The 13,495-nt window shown below is 51.0% G+C and overlaps 1 long non-coding RNA gene across 1 annotated transcript; it reads right to left on the bottom strand.

Moving 5' to 3' along the window:
* Nucleotides 1-2,364: 2,364 nt before the first annotated feature.
* Nucleotides 2,365-5,797, bottom strand: LOC121137570. The gene is made up of 3 exons (XR_005874860.1): nucleotides 5,683-5,797; nucleotides 4,202-4,494; nucleotides 2,365-2,968 (listed from the first exon to the last, which is right to left on the bottom strand). It is a non-coding gene; the product is annotated as an uncharacterized LOC121137570 (long non-coding RNA).
* Nucleotides 5,798-13,495: the final 7,698 nt, after the last annotated feature.

The following is a 13,495-nucleotide window of genomic DNA, read 5'->3' as shown; positions in this document are numbered from 1 at the left end:
TGGGCACAGCACAGGCAAAAGAAACAGCAGCACGAGTAACCCCTCTAAGGTAGGGCTTTGACAAGTCACCAAGTCACCAGGTGTCACTGTCCTGACCAGGTGACGCTCAGGAGTGCTAAGACCCATGCATGTATTCCAGACACTCAGGAGAGTCCTAGCCATGGCTTGCACGGTGCCTCTCCAGACCCTGGCCCAGGATTGAGACAAATACCCTAACAAATGCAACTTAAGGGAGAAGGGGTTTATTTTGGCTTGGCTACATTTTGAGGGTACCAGCCATCGTGGCAGGGAAGTAGGTGTCACCAGAGATGCTGGCCTGCTAGAAGTTGGGGCTTGCGTGTGAAAATGTCCAGAGTTGAGAGGTCGGGACCAGTGTCCTCAAACTCACAAGATCATTCAGCCAATCCTCCCTACTTAAAGTATACCCATCCCCTCTCTAGGTGCTTGTGCCTGCAGAAGTGGGTAGTCTCGAGCATTTGTGTGAGGAGGTGTGTGAGCCCACTACCTGGCTGGCTGGTGGATGTGGCCTTCGGGGAGTGGCATGCAGGACAGAGTTAACTGCTGGATAAAACTGTTTGTGGAAATCTTGCCAGAACGTTCCAGCCCAGAGCAAAATGCCGCAAGAGGCAGGCAGCCCTCCTCTGCACACCCTCCTTGCTGCCAGGGCCGGATCTCTGCAGGCCAGCGGCAGAGGCAGGGTGACTTGCAGGTTTCCCTGGCAGACCAACCCTCCCTCCTAGTCTGATTGGACCAGAGAACAGTGTCCCCCAGCTGCTGCCGCCTTGAAGCTGGTGACGGGTAGTGGTCTAGTCTGACCGTGAACAGGGCTGTGGGTTCAGTGCCCCCACGCTTAAGGGTGTATCTCCCCCCAGCCCCCGCTGTCAGACAGGCCTCCTTCCCCAGGCTCTGCTTCCCCAGCAATCCCAGCTGGAGATGCAGTCTGCCTCAGAGGCAGACATCGGTTCATCGATTGGGTTTTTGTTGCTGTTCCAAAGCCTGCCGGGAAAGTCCTCAGGAGTGTCTTTGAAGGAGAGAGGTGACTCAGGTGGGAGGCTTTCGGGGTGTCCTGAATTAAGCTCCCATGGAGCTGGAAGGGGCTTCAGTGTACCCCTCACCCTGCCTTCACCCTGGACCCCTGGGATTATCCAAATGAGCGGGTCTCTCAGCATTGAGGGACGGTCCCCCTCCCTAGAAAGGGCATCCTAGAAGCAGGGGCTCTGCAGTGACCACAGATGGGGGCACTCCCTCTTCCTCTGCCTAACAGGCATGTTTCTCTCTTCTTAGAATGTAGATTATAAAGGCCATTTCACAGTTTTAAAAAATTAAAATTAAAAAAAAAGATTTGTATTGAGGATCAAGCAAGCGGCTTTTAAGGCGGCTTTGTGGATTTTACAAAGGGCTCACATAAATGGCTGCTAAATTTAGTGCCGCAGAGAGAAATGATTTGCATACCATGCACCTTCCTGGAGTCTTCTAAATAATTTATTCTACCACTATGTTTGTTTTGTATTTTTTTGGGGGGGGGGAGTACAGTCTCATGTAGTCTAGACCGGGCTCCAACTTGCTATGTAGTTTAGGATAGCCTTGAACTCCTTGTCTTTCTGCCCCCATGCCCCAAGTGCTGGGGTTACAGGCGTGAGCCACTGTAGCCAGCTTATGCAGTGCAGGGTGTGGAACCCAGGGCTCATGCATGCAACTCTCCCAACAGAGCCACATCCCCGGGGCTGATCCTATGTTGCTTTAGCAAATTCTGTTTACTGATGCTCTGCAGAAGAAACTCTCGTTCCCCCAAATTAAAGGGTCTTAATACGAAAGTGAGTTCTTACCCCAGCACCCTGTCTCCTGCAGCCACTGTTCTCAAAAGAAGCATGAAAACCCTTCTCCAGTTCAGTGGCTGAAGCGCTTGCACAGTTGTCAGGACTGGAAACTGTACAAATGCTGGTTATGTGGTCGCCGACCTGCAATTCTAGCCCCTGAATGTGAGGGCAGGGATCCCCAGAGCAAGCTGGCTATCCAGAGCAGCTTGACTGAGAGGCCCTGCCTCAAAGAACAAGGAGGGAGATCGGATATGGATGATTCCTAACACCACTTGGGCTCCACACGCACACCCCGCGCGTGTGCATACGCCCACACAAGTGGGAAAGTAAGCACACTCTCCTTTTGCACATCACGCACACACATGATAAGGACGGATCCCTCTCCAAGTGTGGACATTAAGAGGGTAGACTGGAATTCTATCCCAGCCGCTTGGTACATAAGCAGACCAGGAGGGGTCCCATTTTTCTTTCAGTAAATGAGCTTCAGCCAGTGGGCCTTAAGAACATCCAGGGAACTGTGTACCTACAACACCTTTCTCCTTGAATATTACACTTTGAAGGCTTTATTTTTAGTTTTCATTCCATGTATATGTGTGTATTTATATATAGCACGAATTCTATCGGCCCTAACAATAAAAACCGTGGAGTCAGACATTACGGGGTGAAAGCTGAGAGATCAGAGAAGCAGAGCAGCCAGCCACTAGTTCACCGCTACCGAATCCTCAGACTGAAAGCTCTGAGTTCCTGTCTCCTCCCACCTTATATTTCTCTCTCTGCCCAGCCATACTACTTCCTATGTCAACCTCCCTAGTGCTGGGATTAAAGGTGCGAGCCACCACTGCCGGCCTGGTCTCTGTGGCTAACTAGTGGCTAGCGCTGCCCTCTGATCATCAGGCAAACTTTATGTGTTAGAGCACAAACAAAATATCACCACATCCGTATGTAAGAGTGCAGCGTCTGAAGAGGCCAGAAGAGGGTGTTGGATTCCCAGGAGTTGGAGTTGCAAGCAGTTGTGGGCTGCCCAACATGGGTACAGGAACCCAACTTTGGTCCTCTGCAGGAGTCATCTCTCCAGATCTGACGTATTTGACAAGCTCATTCTTGAAGCTGGGTTGTGGCTCAGCTAGAATATACAAAACCGAAGGGTCTACCTGCCCAGTTGGAAAAAAGAAAAAGAATTAAAGAAAATGTTTCTCTCCCCCCTCCATCTACATACTGTGACCCCCATTGAGATAGGACTTGGCCTCAGTGTGCTGTTGAGAGCCAAATGGGCTGAGAGGCTTGACAATGATCTCTGTACCACCAAGTGTCAGGAGAGGACAGCCGTCGCTGGGAACAGTCAGCCTCGTCCGCCCACACCCGTCAGAACTGGGGCTGGCAGAGGCAGTGCGACAGCACTCAGAGAAGAGTCTGGAAGAAGGCAGAATCCATTCTTCCACACCAGCTGGGCCACTTAGGCAATTATCCTCATCCCAAGTTTATCTGCCTACGAAGTGGTCACAGTGACCTTCACTTCACCTGATAAATGCCCACGAGATGCCGCTCCCAACTGTGACATCTATGTCACAAGCACCAGATCTGTGAGTGAGACCTACGCCCCCCCTACCCCCGTCTAGCTAACCTGAAGCCCTGTGCTCTGAGGACTGAGCTCCCCTCTGCTTGCCCCTGCTGTGCCCGGCTGGCTCAGTCTCAGACCTGAGCACTACAGCAAAGCGCCCTTGACCTTCGAAGGTCCAAAGGTCCATCTGGGGTTCTTGTTCCAGCCTTCTCAGGGCTCCGCCCTCCCCTTGTCTAGTCACAGACCACCCTTTTCCTCCTTGTTAAGGTGTTTTTCTTCAACAGCAGGTTCAAGAGAGCAGGCAGCCGGGGGAGGACAGAGGCAAGAGGCCCCAGGCTGGGGGCGTTTTTGCAGCTCTGGGTCAGGTGACATGATGGCAGCCAGAGCCAGTGACACCCCAAAATCTTGTCTGTTGGTTAGCCGAAGGGAGACTGCCTGAGGATGCCAGACCCAATCACGCCCATTTTTCCCCAGCACCCAGTCTAAGCCCAGCAGAGTGGCAGCTTCAGAGAACACACCCTGCTCTACGGAATAGCCACTCAAGCCCGCTCCCTTTCCTCTACCTGGATTCAGAAACAGGAGCTGCGCCAACTTGGCGATGCCCCTGCGGGAAGGCGTGGGAGGTGGGGTTTGCAGTTATCTTGGTCCCGATATATAGGCCACCCTCCAATCCCCAGTGTGATGACTCACTGCCTCCCCCCCCGCCACAGTCCGATGAACAGCTCAAGCCATTAAGAAATGGAACAAATTACTAAAACAGGAGGGAGCGCAAGAGAAACCCGGGATTACATTTGCTCATTACTCATAAATCATAAATGATGCTTACTCTCACTGAATCTTGTCTTCATCTGCTAGACTTGAAAAAGATGACAGTCTCCCATGGGCAGAAGGGCAGGGGCTCAAGGGGGCCCCTTCCTGAGGGCCCCAAGGATGATGGGACGCAAGAGTTAGGCTGCTTTCTGCAAGGCGTTGGAACGAATTCAGTGAGCTGAAGCTGGGTGCCGCAGGATGTGCTTGACCTCCCAGGAAGGCTGAGTAGGACTGAGCCCCCGTTGACGTGTCACCTCTGGGAAGCACGGCGCCTCCGTGAGTGTGTGTTGTCTCTGTCGCCTGTGGACCCTGTGGAGCATGCTACCTCAGTGAGTCAGGACGCGTCTGTGGAACATGCAACCTACCTCTGAGCACGTGCCAGCCATACCGGCATGCCGCGTCCTCAGAGAATATTAAATTTCCAGCCTTGCGTCATCACTGGAAGGTGGCATACCTTCTCAGCTCGTGTCCTCTTTGATGGGTGTGCATGGTGACAGAGAGACTCTTACTCCCCTTTTTATCCGTGTTGGAGACAGGGCAGGCCTGAGCCTCTGTGTGGCCTGTCTTAACCACATGTACCTAACTGCAAAGGAGAACCACCAGACAATATACTGCCAAGGATGCCAAGATCCCTGAGCCCCAGCTTTCCCTGCTCTTGGCTGTGATGGCTTCTTGAAGGTCTCTAAGACTTGACCAGTGAAAGGAGAAAGAAACATGGACCTTAGTGTTTGGGAGGTCTGACAGGTTGGGGAGCTGGGAGCTCTGTCAGTATTGTGGAAATGGACACAAGAGGAGATCTCCCCCTGCTGGTCATAGCTGGGAAAAGCACATCCATAATCTGGGTCCAGGTCAAGCATCAGGGAGGGACTCAGAGAGATTGCTGGGGTTATGGGCAGACTTCTGGCTTTGGAGTCACCCGGCCGTGTGGCTCTGTGTGATCCTGCTAATTCATAAGCAATGTGCGAGGAAGCTCCAGACAAACAGTGGTGTGATTCTGGAACTCTCTCTCTCTTTCTCTCTCTCTCTCTCTCTCTCTCTCTCTCTCTCTCTCTCTCTCTCTCTCTCTCTCTCTCTCTCTCTCTCTCTCTCTCTCTCTCTCTCTGTGTGTGTGTGTGTGTGTGTGTGTCCCCGACATCTTCCCTGCACTCCAAGACACCAGCTATGAACTGAGACAAAAGCAGGGAGAGTGGAGGTGAGGGGCAGTGCCCAGAGTTTCGTCCACAGATTCTTGCATTATAGCAGCAAGGGACACACCCGTGTACGGGTGGGGCCCCTTAGCTTCCACACCATGCAATGACCCTGGGCTCACTTGAAGTGGCGTCTCAGGGAGTGACCCGCCAAAGCAAGTTCCCAGCCAGGACTCCATCCAGTCTAAAGAAACGTGCTACACTCACATCTGAGTCTGGGCCCATTGTGTGTTGAGGGCTGGGGTGCTGGCATCTTACCTGCAGCCAAAGTGGCCTTCGTGGCAACCCCCCCCCTCCCCCGTGGTCTTACCACACAGCCCTGGCTCCTCTGACGTTCAAACGGGGAGCAAGGTCAGCTTTTTCCACACCCTCCCTATTCCGGCTCATCTTGTGCACTTGTATTCTGGGAGCTGATCTCTCCTCACCCCTGCCTCTTGCTTCACTGTTCCCTAGATGAAACTCCAGTCTCAGCCAAAAGGGCACAGCTCCTAGTGAAGCCAGGAGTCAGAGCCTCTCCCTCACCACGCTCCTCCACAGACAGCCTGCTCTGTGGCCTGCCGACACGGCCCTCGCCTGTCAGCAGGGCTCACTGGGTCTCCACAAGCCACCCCAAAGTGACACGGATCTTTACAGCTTTTCTGTGAGCTCCCGCCCCCCCCCACACACACCGTTCCCTCCCCCCTGCATGCTTTAGAAAGTTAATGGGAGAAAAAGAAGACTTAGAAGCCCCAGCCGTCGTAATTAACATGCAGAATGCTTTTCTGGCAGTGCACAGGCCGTGGTAAATCGGGAAACTTCTTAGCACAACATATATTTAATCTGTGGCACTCGCTTCCACATGAAATTCAATCAGATATTTTAGGGAGTTAGCAAGGACTCTCAGATTCAACTACGAAGAAACGCAGGTGCAACAAGCACACCTTTTTTTATTTTTAAAGCTATGTCTCATGCTGGCCAGGCTGGCCTTGAACTCATGTAGCCAAGGATGGTCTTGGGCTTCCAACCCTCCACCATCCACCTCCGTCTCTAACACTGGGATTACAGGTGTGCACCATAACACCCAGGTTTCTGCAGTGCTGCGGATGGAACCCTGGGCTTCGCACCTGCTGCCTAAGCACCCTCAGGCTGCAACCTCAGTCCTCCCGGAAATGCTGCGTGCCAGACACCAGGGAGGTGATTGCTGTCTAGTAATGGAGTCTGGATGATCATTTCCCAGCTCACCATGGAGCTCACGCTCGGTATCGGGAGAAAGGCAAGGATAAGGCAGGGAAGCAGAGTAGCAAAATCGCAGCTGTGTGAAGTAATAAGGAAGGAGGCTTAGGCCAGTCCTTTGTGAGGATTGGCTGTTGAGGTGAGGCTTGAAGTATGAGGCAAGGTTATGATGCAACAGAGGTCAGAGGACCCGGTCGCGCCCAGCACGGGTGGACGGGAAACCCCCAGCAGCATGGGTTGCTGAGGTGAGCCTTCCAACAGATTCTTTTTCTAGGTTTAAAGGTTCTGTTCACTACAGACCTGGGAGGGAGGGTTTGTCTGACTGCTGGGGTGAGCAAAATAGCTCACTACAGGGAAAAGAAGCTAGCTGCCCCTCACATCATACCCAAGTGGAAAGATCCAAGACCTCACAGCACGAAAGCCAACAGAAATTGGAGCAGCTAATCGGAGGGAAGAGAGGGGAGGAGAAGAGGATCATCACATAGTCTAAAAAACCACAAATCACAGCCCAGGTGAAAAGTCGGATGAATTGCGCTGCGTTGAAATGACGGATTCTGTTCAAAAGTGACGCTGTTGACAAAGAGAGATGCCAGGTGGGTGCAGACAGCAAGAGATTAATGTGCAAAATAAGGGCGGATTACATGACACAGGAACAGATCCAGCTGGCTGCTTATTTTATATATATATATATATATATATATATATATATATATATATATAAATAAAGTTTTATCGGCTCACATTTGCACTCATTCATGTCTGTGTTACCTCTGCAAAGCTGCAGAGCTGTAATACAGACCCACAAAGCTACATGGTATTTACTATGTAGCCTTTTATGTGAAAAATTGTATCATCCCCTGCCCGATGGGGGAAGGTAGTGAGGAGGAGATACACTATAAAAGTTGTCTGCTAGGGGATGGAGATGCGGCTCCAGTGCACCGGCTGCTCCTCCAGAGGACCGGGGCTCGGCTCCCAGCACCCACAGGGAGGCTCACAACCTCCTCCAACTCCGGTTTCAGGGGATCTGACACCCTCCATTGGCCTCCGAGAGCACCAGGCATGCACAAGGTGCATACATGCACACAGGCAAAACACTCGTTAACACAGAACAAAATAAATGTAAGAAAAAAAATTTAACTGGCAGCTCCATCCTGGTGGTGTGTGACAAGGGCAGCTTGACGTTGCTGTAACTGAGCCTGGGTCCCTCGGAAGCCGGCTGTGTGCTCCCCGCGTCACGCCCAGCAGGGCTACAGCTTGCTCCACTCTGCCTTAAGATTAGAAGCTCGCATAGAATCGTCCTATCTTCCTTTCCTTGAGCCAGAGCCAATCTGGGATGGGGCAACACCTCAGCCTCGAGGGCTTTGACGGAAGACAGTGCTAACACACCCGTAAGAGGGCAGAGTGGAGAGACTGCTGTGGAGCAGAGTATGGCTGTCATCAGACCTGGCCCCAAAGCCAACCAGCATTTGGACCCCCTGCTGAGTCACCTAGAGTGATTTGAGGCATTTTATATATATATATATATTTTTACTTTTAGGTCAAGGCATTGGAACCAACAGAACCACCCCCCCCCCCTTTTCTTTCCTTTTCTTGTCTTCGGAGATTGAGCCCAGAACTTCTTGCACACAAGGCAAACACTCCACCCTGAGCAATATCTCCGGCCCCAACAGAAAATAGGATTTGAGGGCTATTGTAGCTTCTCTTCTCATCTCTGTGGCCAAGTATCTAGCAAGAAGCAGCTTGAGGGAGGAAGGGGTTCCTTTTGGCTTACAGTTTGAAGGGATGCAGTCCTTCATGGTAGGAAGGCGTGGGGCAAGCAAGCAGGTTCTGGGCAGAGGTAGGATGACAGGGAAGGACAGGGTTAGCCTCTTTGTCTATATCTCTGTGGACCAGGAAGCAGAAGGGGGACAGGAAATGGGGCCAGGCTGTAAACCTCAACATGTCTCCTCTTTGTAGAGATCCACTCCTTCCAACCCCAACCCACAAGGTCCCACAACCTTCAAGATAATATCACCAGCCAGGGATTAAGTGTCCAAATACATGAGGAATGTTCCACGCTCCAACCCTAGCAAAAGGTGAAGGCATCTGTACCCAAAAGAAAGGAGGAAGGTGACAAGCACGGAGGAGACAAGATTTGCCCTCTTACCCCAGACACACACACACACACACACACACACACACACACTCACACACACACACCTGAAGTCAGGTAGACTAGCCTGGGGAGGAAGAGGCAGGGAGGAGACAACTGAGGAGGGGTCAACACACCCTTGCAGTGAGGACTCACAGCCTCCAACACACCCTCGAATGCTCATGGGATACAGAACTGACTTAGGAGGGCGGGTCCCTAGAGTAGAGATGGAGTGTGCTGTGGAGGTCGTATTTCCAGGGTATGGTCTATAAGTACCTCCCTACCACCTACAAAAATATAACAGTTAAAAAAAGTTTTTTAAAAGATAAATATTGAAAGAAAGAAGAGCCAAGTGATGGTGTGGTCCTCACTGGAGCCTCTAGGAAAGGTTGTGATGGTGTGGCCTCCCCCCACTAGAGCATCTAGGCCTTTCAGGGTTGCTCCCTGTTAAGCCAGGGAGAAACTTTTACATACCTTCACATACTTCCCCAATCAGTTGTTAGCCATGGCAACCCCAGGGAGGAAGGGCCACTCCCCTCCCTCCCATGGAGAGATGGCATCTCCCTTTGAGCAGAACAGTTGTTGACAGGGCAAGCTACAAACGGAGGCCCAGAGAAAGGGCGTGGGGAAACCATTTCACCGGGTGCCCTTTACCCCCTCTAGCAAGGCAATGAAGGAAGTGACAAGAGGGGTCTGAGACGTGCCAGAATGGGCAGGGACAGTGGCACAGTGACAGCAGACCCTACTGCATCAGAAGGCCACTGTGGGCAGAGGCGGCAGGAACCAGATGCCCTACCTAGCACCGCTGGAGTCTGGACCCTGAAAATCCTCTTCCCCTCCACCGTGGGGCTCCGTGACAGAAGAGACCCGGAGAGGCAGGATCCCGTGGACTCCCATTCCACCCATATGTAACCATCGCGTGCGCTCCCACCCAAGACCATTAACAGGACACATTGTTAGCAAGTTCATTAACCGTGGTCCCTTCCGTGCTTCCACGGTCAGCTACAATCCCGGTGGTTTAAAGGGAAGCCTCCCCCACTTAATTACAGTGTCTAGCAATTAACAGTTCATCAGCTGCCACAGCCTTTCCCTGGCTTCTATAAAAGACAAAGGGCTTGAATTCCACAAGTGTTCTCCGCAGGGGTCTTTGACTTGGGCAGAGAGCCATGCAGGGTGTGAACAAGACAGTCATGTTCAGTGTTGGCAGAGCAGTCAGGTCAGAGCTTCACCCTGCGTTGCATAGTGCAGGGGCGCTCCTACCCTCCCTGACAACACAGAACTAGATTCCAAGGATTTTTTTCTGCAGCACCGCATGCTCTGCCTGCTGCTGGGTGGACAGGCCTGTTTTCGTGGATGCTGTTAACAGCTTAGCCCCAGCCTCGAGGTCATAAAGACCATTTGTCAGTGGTTTCCAGGTGCCAGGTAGGACAGCTGGGTGACACTATAAAACACCCCTTACCTTCAGCTTTCTCACCTGCACAATGAGAATAATATCAGAAGCCTCATTAAAAAAAACCCAAAGGACGCACTGTATGTGAGGTGCCTGGGGGGACCCCAGCCCGGGGACACTCAGACTCTTCTGCATGGACTAGACACTTTGAGAAAGCCTTACCGAGCTGGGGTGAAGGCTCAGTCAGCAAGGCGCTGAGTTTGATAATCCATATCCACATAAAAAAAATAAAGAAATAAACTCACACAACAAAGGTGGGTGCAGCGGTGCACTCTTGTAGTTCCGGTGCTAGGCAACAGGATTCCCGGGGTTCGCTGGTCAGCCAGACTAGCCAAGTTGATGAGCATTGGTGTCAAAAAATAAGGTAGAGGGCCGGAGTAATTGCTCAGTGGCAATAGCCTGTGTTGCCCTTACAGAGTTAGGCTACCAGCACGGGTGGTCACACACCACATCCTGGAACTCAGACGCAGGGGATCCGATACCCTCTCCCGGCCTCCAAGGGCACTAGCACACATATGGCACATACACGCACAAACACACCCATATAAATGAGGCGGAGGCCCCCCCAAACACTGACCACACACATGTATGTACTCACACCAGCGCACACAGGAGCACACATACACACATACACAAAACCCTTCCTGAGTAGCTGTGTACAAAGCTGCTCACATCATCACGATGTACTTGATACACTTCCTGACCAGGACACTCGGCTCTAGGCAGGACTAAGGAGGACGTAAGCAGGTCTCCAAAGGGACTGTGTGTGCACCTGTGGCAACCACCCCCTGCCTTCCAAGCTCTGGGCCCGCTTTTCCCTGCCTGGTGTTTCATGGGCACACTCTTGTTCCCGGCTTTTGCCCGGCATCACCCGCGAGAGATTCATTCACAGTGCTCATAGCTGTGCTCTCTCGATGCTCACAGTTTGAAATGCTCCTTTGTGCAGTTTCCTTATCCAGACTTATGTTTGATGGGCCCAGGGGTGGTTTTAATACGGTAATTATAAATAAGCCAATTTTCAATCCTTTTTAAAAGTTAAAACTGGGCTGGAGAGATGGCTCAGCGGTTAAGAGCACTGACTGTTCTTCCAGAGGTCCTGAGTTCAATTCCCGGCAACCACATGGTGGCTCACAATCACCTTGAATGAGATCTGGTGTCCTCCGCTGGCATGCAGGCAGAAGACTGTATACACAATAAATACATAAAACATTAAAACTTAAAACTTTTCATTCTGAAGTAGTCGTAGGTGTTTCTGAGTGCATGCAGAATAGCAGAGATCTGCTGTGTACACACACACACACACACACACACACACACACGTGTGCCCATACATGTGTGTGCACACACAAACAGGCAGTCTCCCTTAATTACAACATCTTACAAAAACTACTGTAAAATATTACGCCTAGAGACCGCGGTTGATATGAAGCATGAGTGCCTCTCATATTTCCTTTTCAGAACATGTGTGTTGAGTTCTGCTCTTCTGTCACCTATACAGGGTCACACCACAGTCAACCCAGCCACTCCCCAGTTTCATCACCCGCAGCAAGGAGGAACTTACACAGGAACCTGAGAATGGATTGGGCAACAATGTGATGAAATGATTCCTGGCCCTCACACACTGTGTGAGCTATTAATTTTTGTATTAAGTTAATATGTATTTATATAATTTATTTTTAATTTTGTGTGTGTGTGTGTGTGTGTGTGTGTGTGTGTGTGTGTTTTGGTGTTTTGCCTGGACGTATGTCTGTGCATCACATGTGTGCCTTGAGCCAGGTGGAAGCCAGAAGAAGAGTTGGGTCCCTTGGGTCTGGAGTTACAGATGGTATGAGCTGCCATGTGAGTTCAGGGAACTGAGCCCCAGTCCTCTGGAGGAGCAGCCAGTGCTCTTAGTTGCTGAGCCGTCTCCCAGGCCCCTGAATTTTTGTTTTTCGATTGTATGAGTGTTTTACCCCCATGTGTGCATAAACCATGTGCCTGCAGCGCCCACAGAGGCCAGAGGAGGGCATCAGATCTCCAGGAGCTGTAGCTACAGAGAGTTGTGTCAGCGATCATGCCAGGGCTGGAAATGGAACCCAGGGCCTTTGGAAGAGCTGTCAGTGCTCTCAACTGCTGAGCTGTTTCTCCGGGCCCAGCGCCGGAATATAGGTACAAATGAGATATTTAGGGATGAGCCCATCAGCTTATTTGTGTTCAGACATACCTGTGCAGTTTTAATACACTGAGTGTGCCTGCATTTTGACTTTGTGCTTTCCCGTAAGATCAGGGGTGGAATTTTCCACCTGTTACACCGAGCTAGCGCTCAGAAGGTTTGGAGCCTTTTGGATTTTCAGACTTGGGGTGTTCAAGCTGTGCTTCTAAAAGACCCTTGATTTTTAAAACTGCAGATGTCTGGTTTGTAAAGATGGCTCAGTAGTTAGGGGTGTTTGTAAAGATGGCTCAGTGGTTAGAGGGTGTTTGTTTGGAGAGATTGCTCAGTGGTTAGGGGTGTTCTGCTCTTTTGGATGACACACAGCTGCTTGTCAACTCCAACTCTAGGCACCTGGTACCCTCTTCTAGCTTCAGAGGGCACCAGCACACGCAGAACAGGCACAAATAAATAAAATAAAAATCTTTTTTTAATATATTTTTTTAGTGAGAAGTTTTATTAGGAAGGGGAGGGAAGGGGGGAAGGAAAGAGAAAGGAGAGACACAGAGACAGAGAAAGAGGAGACAGAAGAGAAGAGGGAGACAGGAAATGTCCTGTCTAACCCTTAAAAATATTTTTAACTAAAAAAAAAAAAGGCAGGTCTGAGAGCAGCCTCCAGACCCAGGCTGTGCCGTTAAAGTCTGCCCAGGCAGCTCAGCTGTGCATTTTTTATTTCAAATCCCCGCTCTACCACTAACATGGCAGCTTACTTCACTCCGCTAGCCCTGGCCCTTTGGAAAGGGTGCAGCCATATGGTTCAGCAAGTTTCTTTTCCCTGTGGCTGAAATACCAGACAGAAGGAACCTAAGGAGAAGAACTCATTTTAGCTCATGACTTAAGTAGGTACAGTCCACTGTGTCTTAGATTTCCGTTGTTGTAATAAAAACCATCATGACCAAAGGCAACTTGGAAAGGAAAGCTCGTTTGTCTCACATGTCCCAGGGCCACAGTCAGAAACCAAGGCAGGAGCTGACACAGAAGCCAGGGAGGGGCGCTGCTCACTGGCTTGCCCTCCCTGGCTTGCTCAGCCTGCTTTCTTATATCACCAAAAATACGCCAGCCCACTGGTGGTAACACCACAGTGACCTGGGTCCTTCCATGTGAGTGATTAATCAAGAAATTGCCTACAGACTTGCCTACAG

Source organism: Mesocricetus auratus, unplaced genomic scaffold (assembly GCF_017639785.1).
Source record: "Mesocricetus auratus isolate SY011 unplaced genomic scaffold, BCM_Maur_2.0 Super-Scaffold_100691, whole genome shotgun sequence".
NCBI classification, from domain to species: Eukaryota; Metazoa; Chordata; class Mammalia; order Rodentia; family Cricetidae; genus Mesocricetus; species Mesocricetus auratus.
This window is presented reverse-complemented; position numbering and strand designations above follow the sequence as displayed.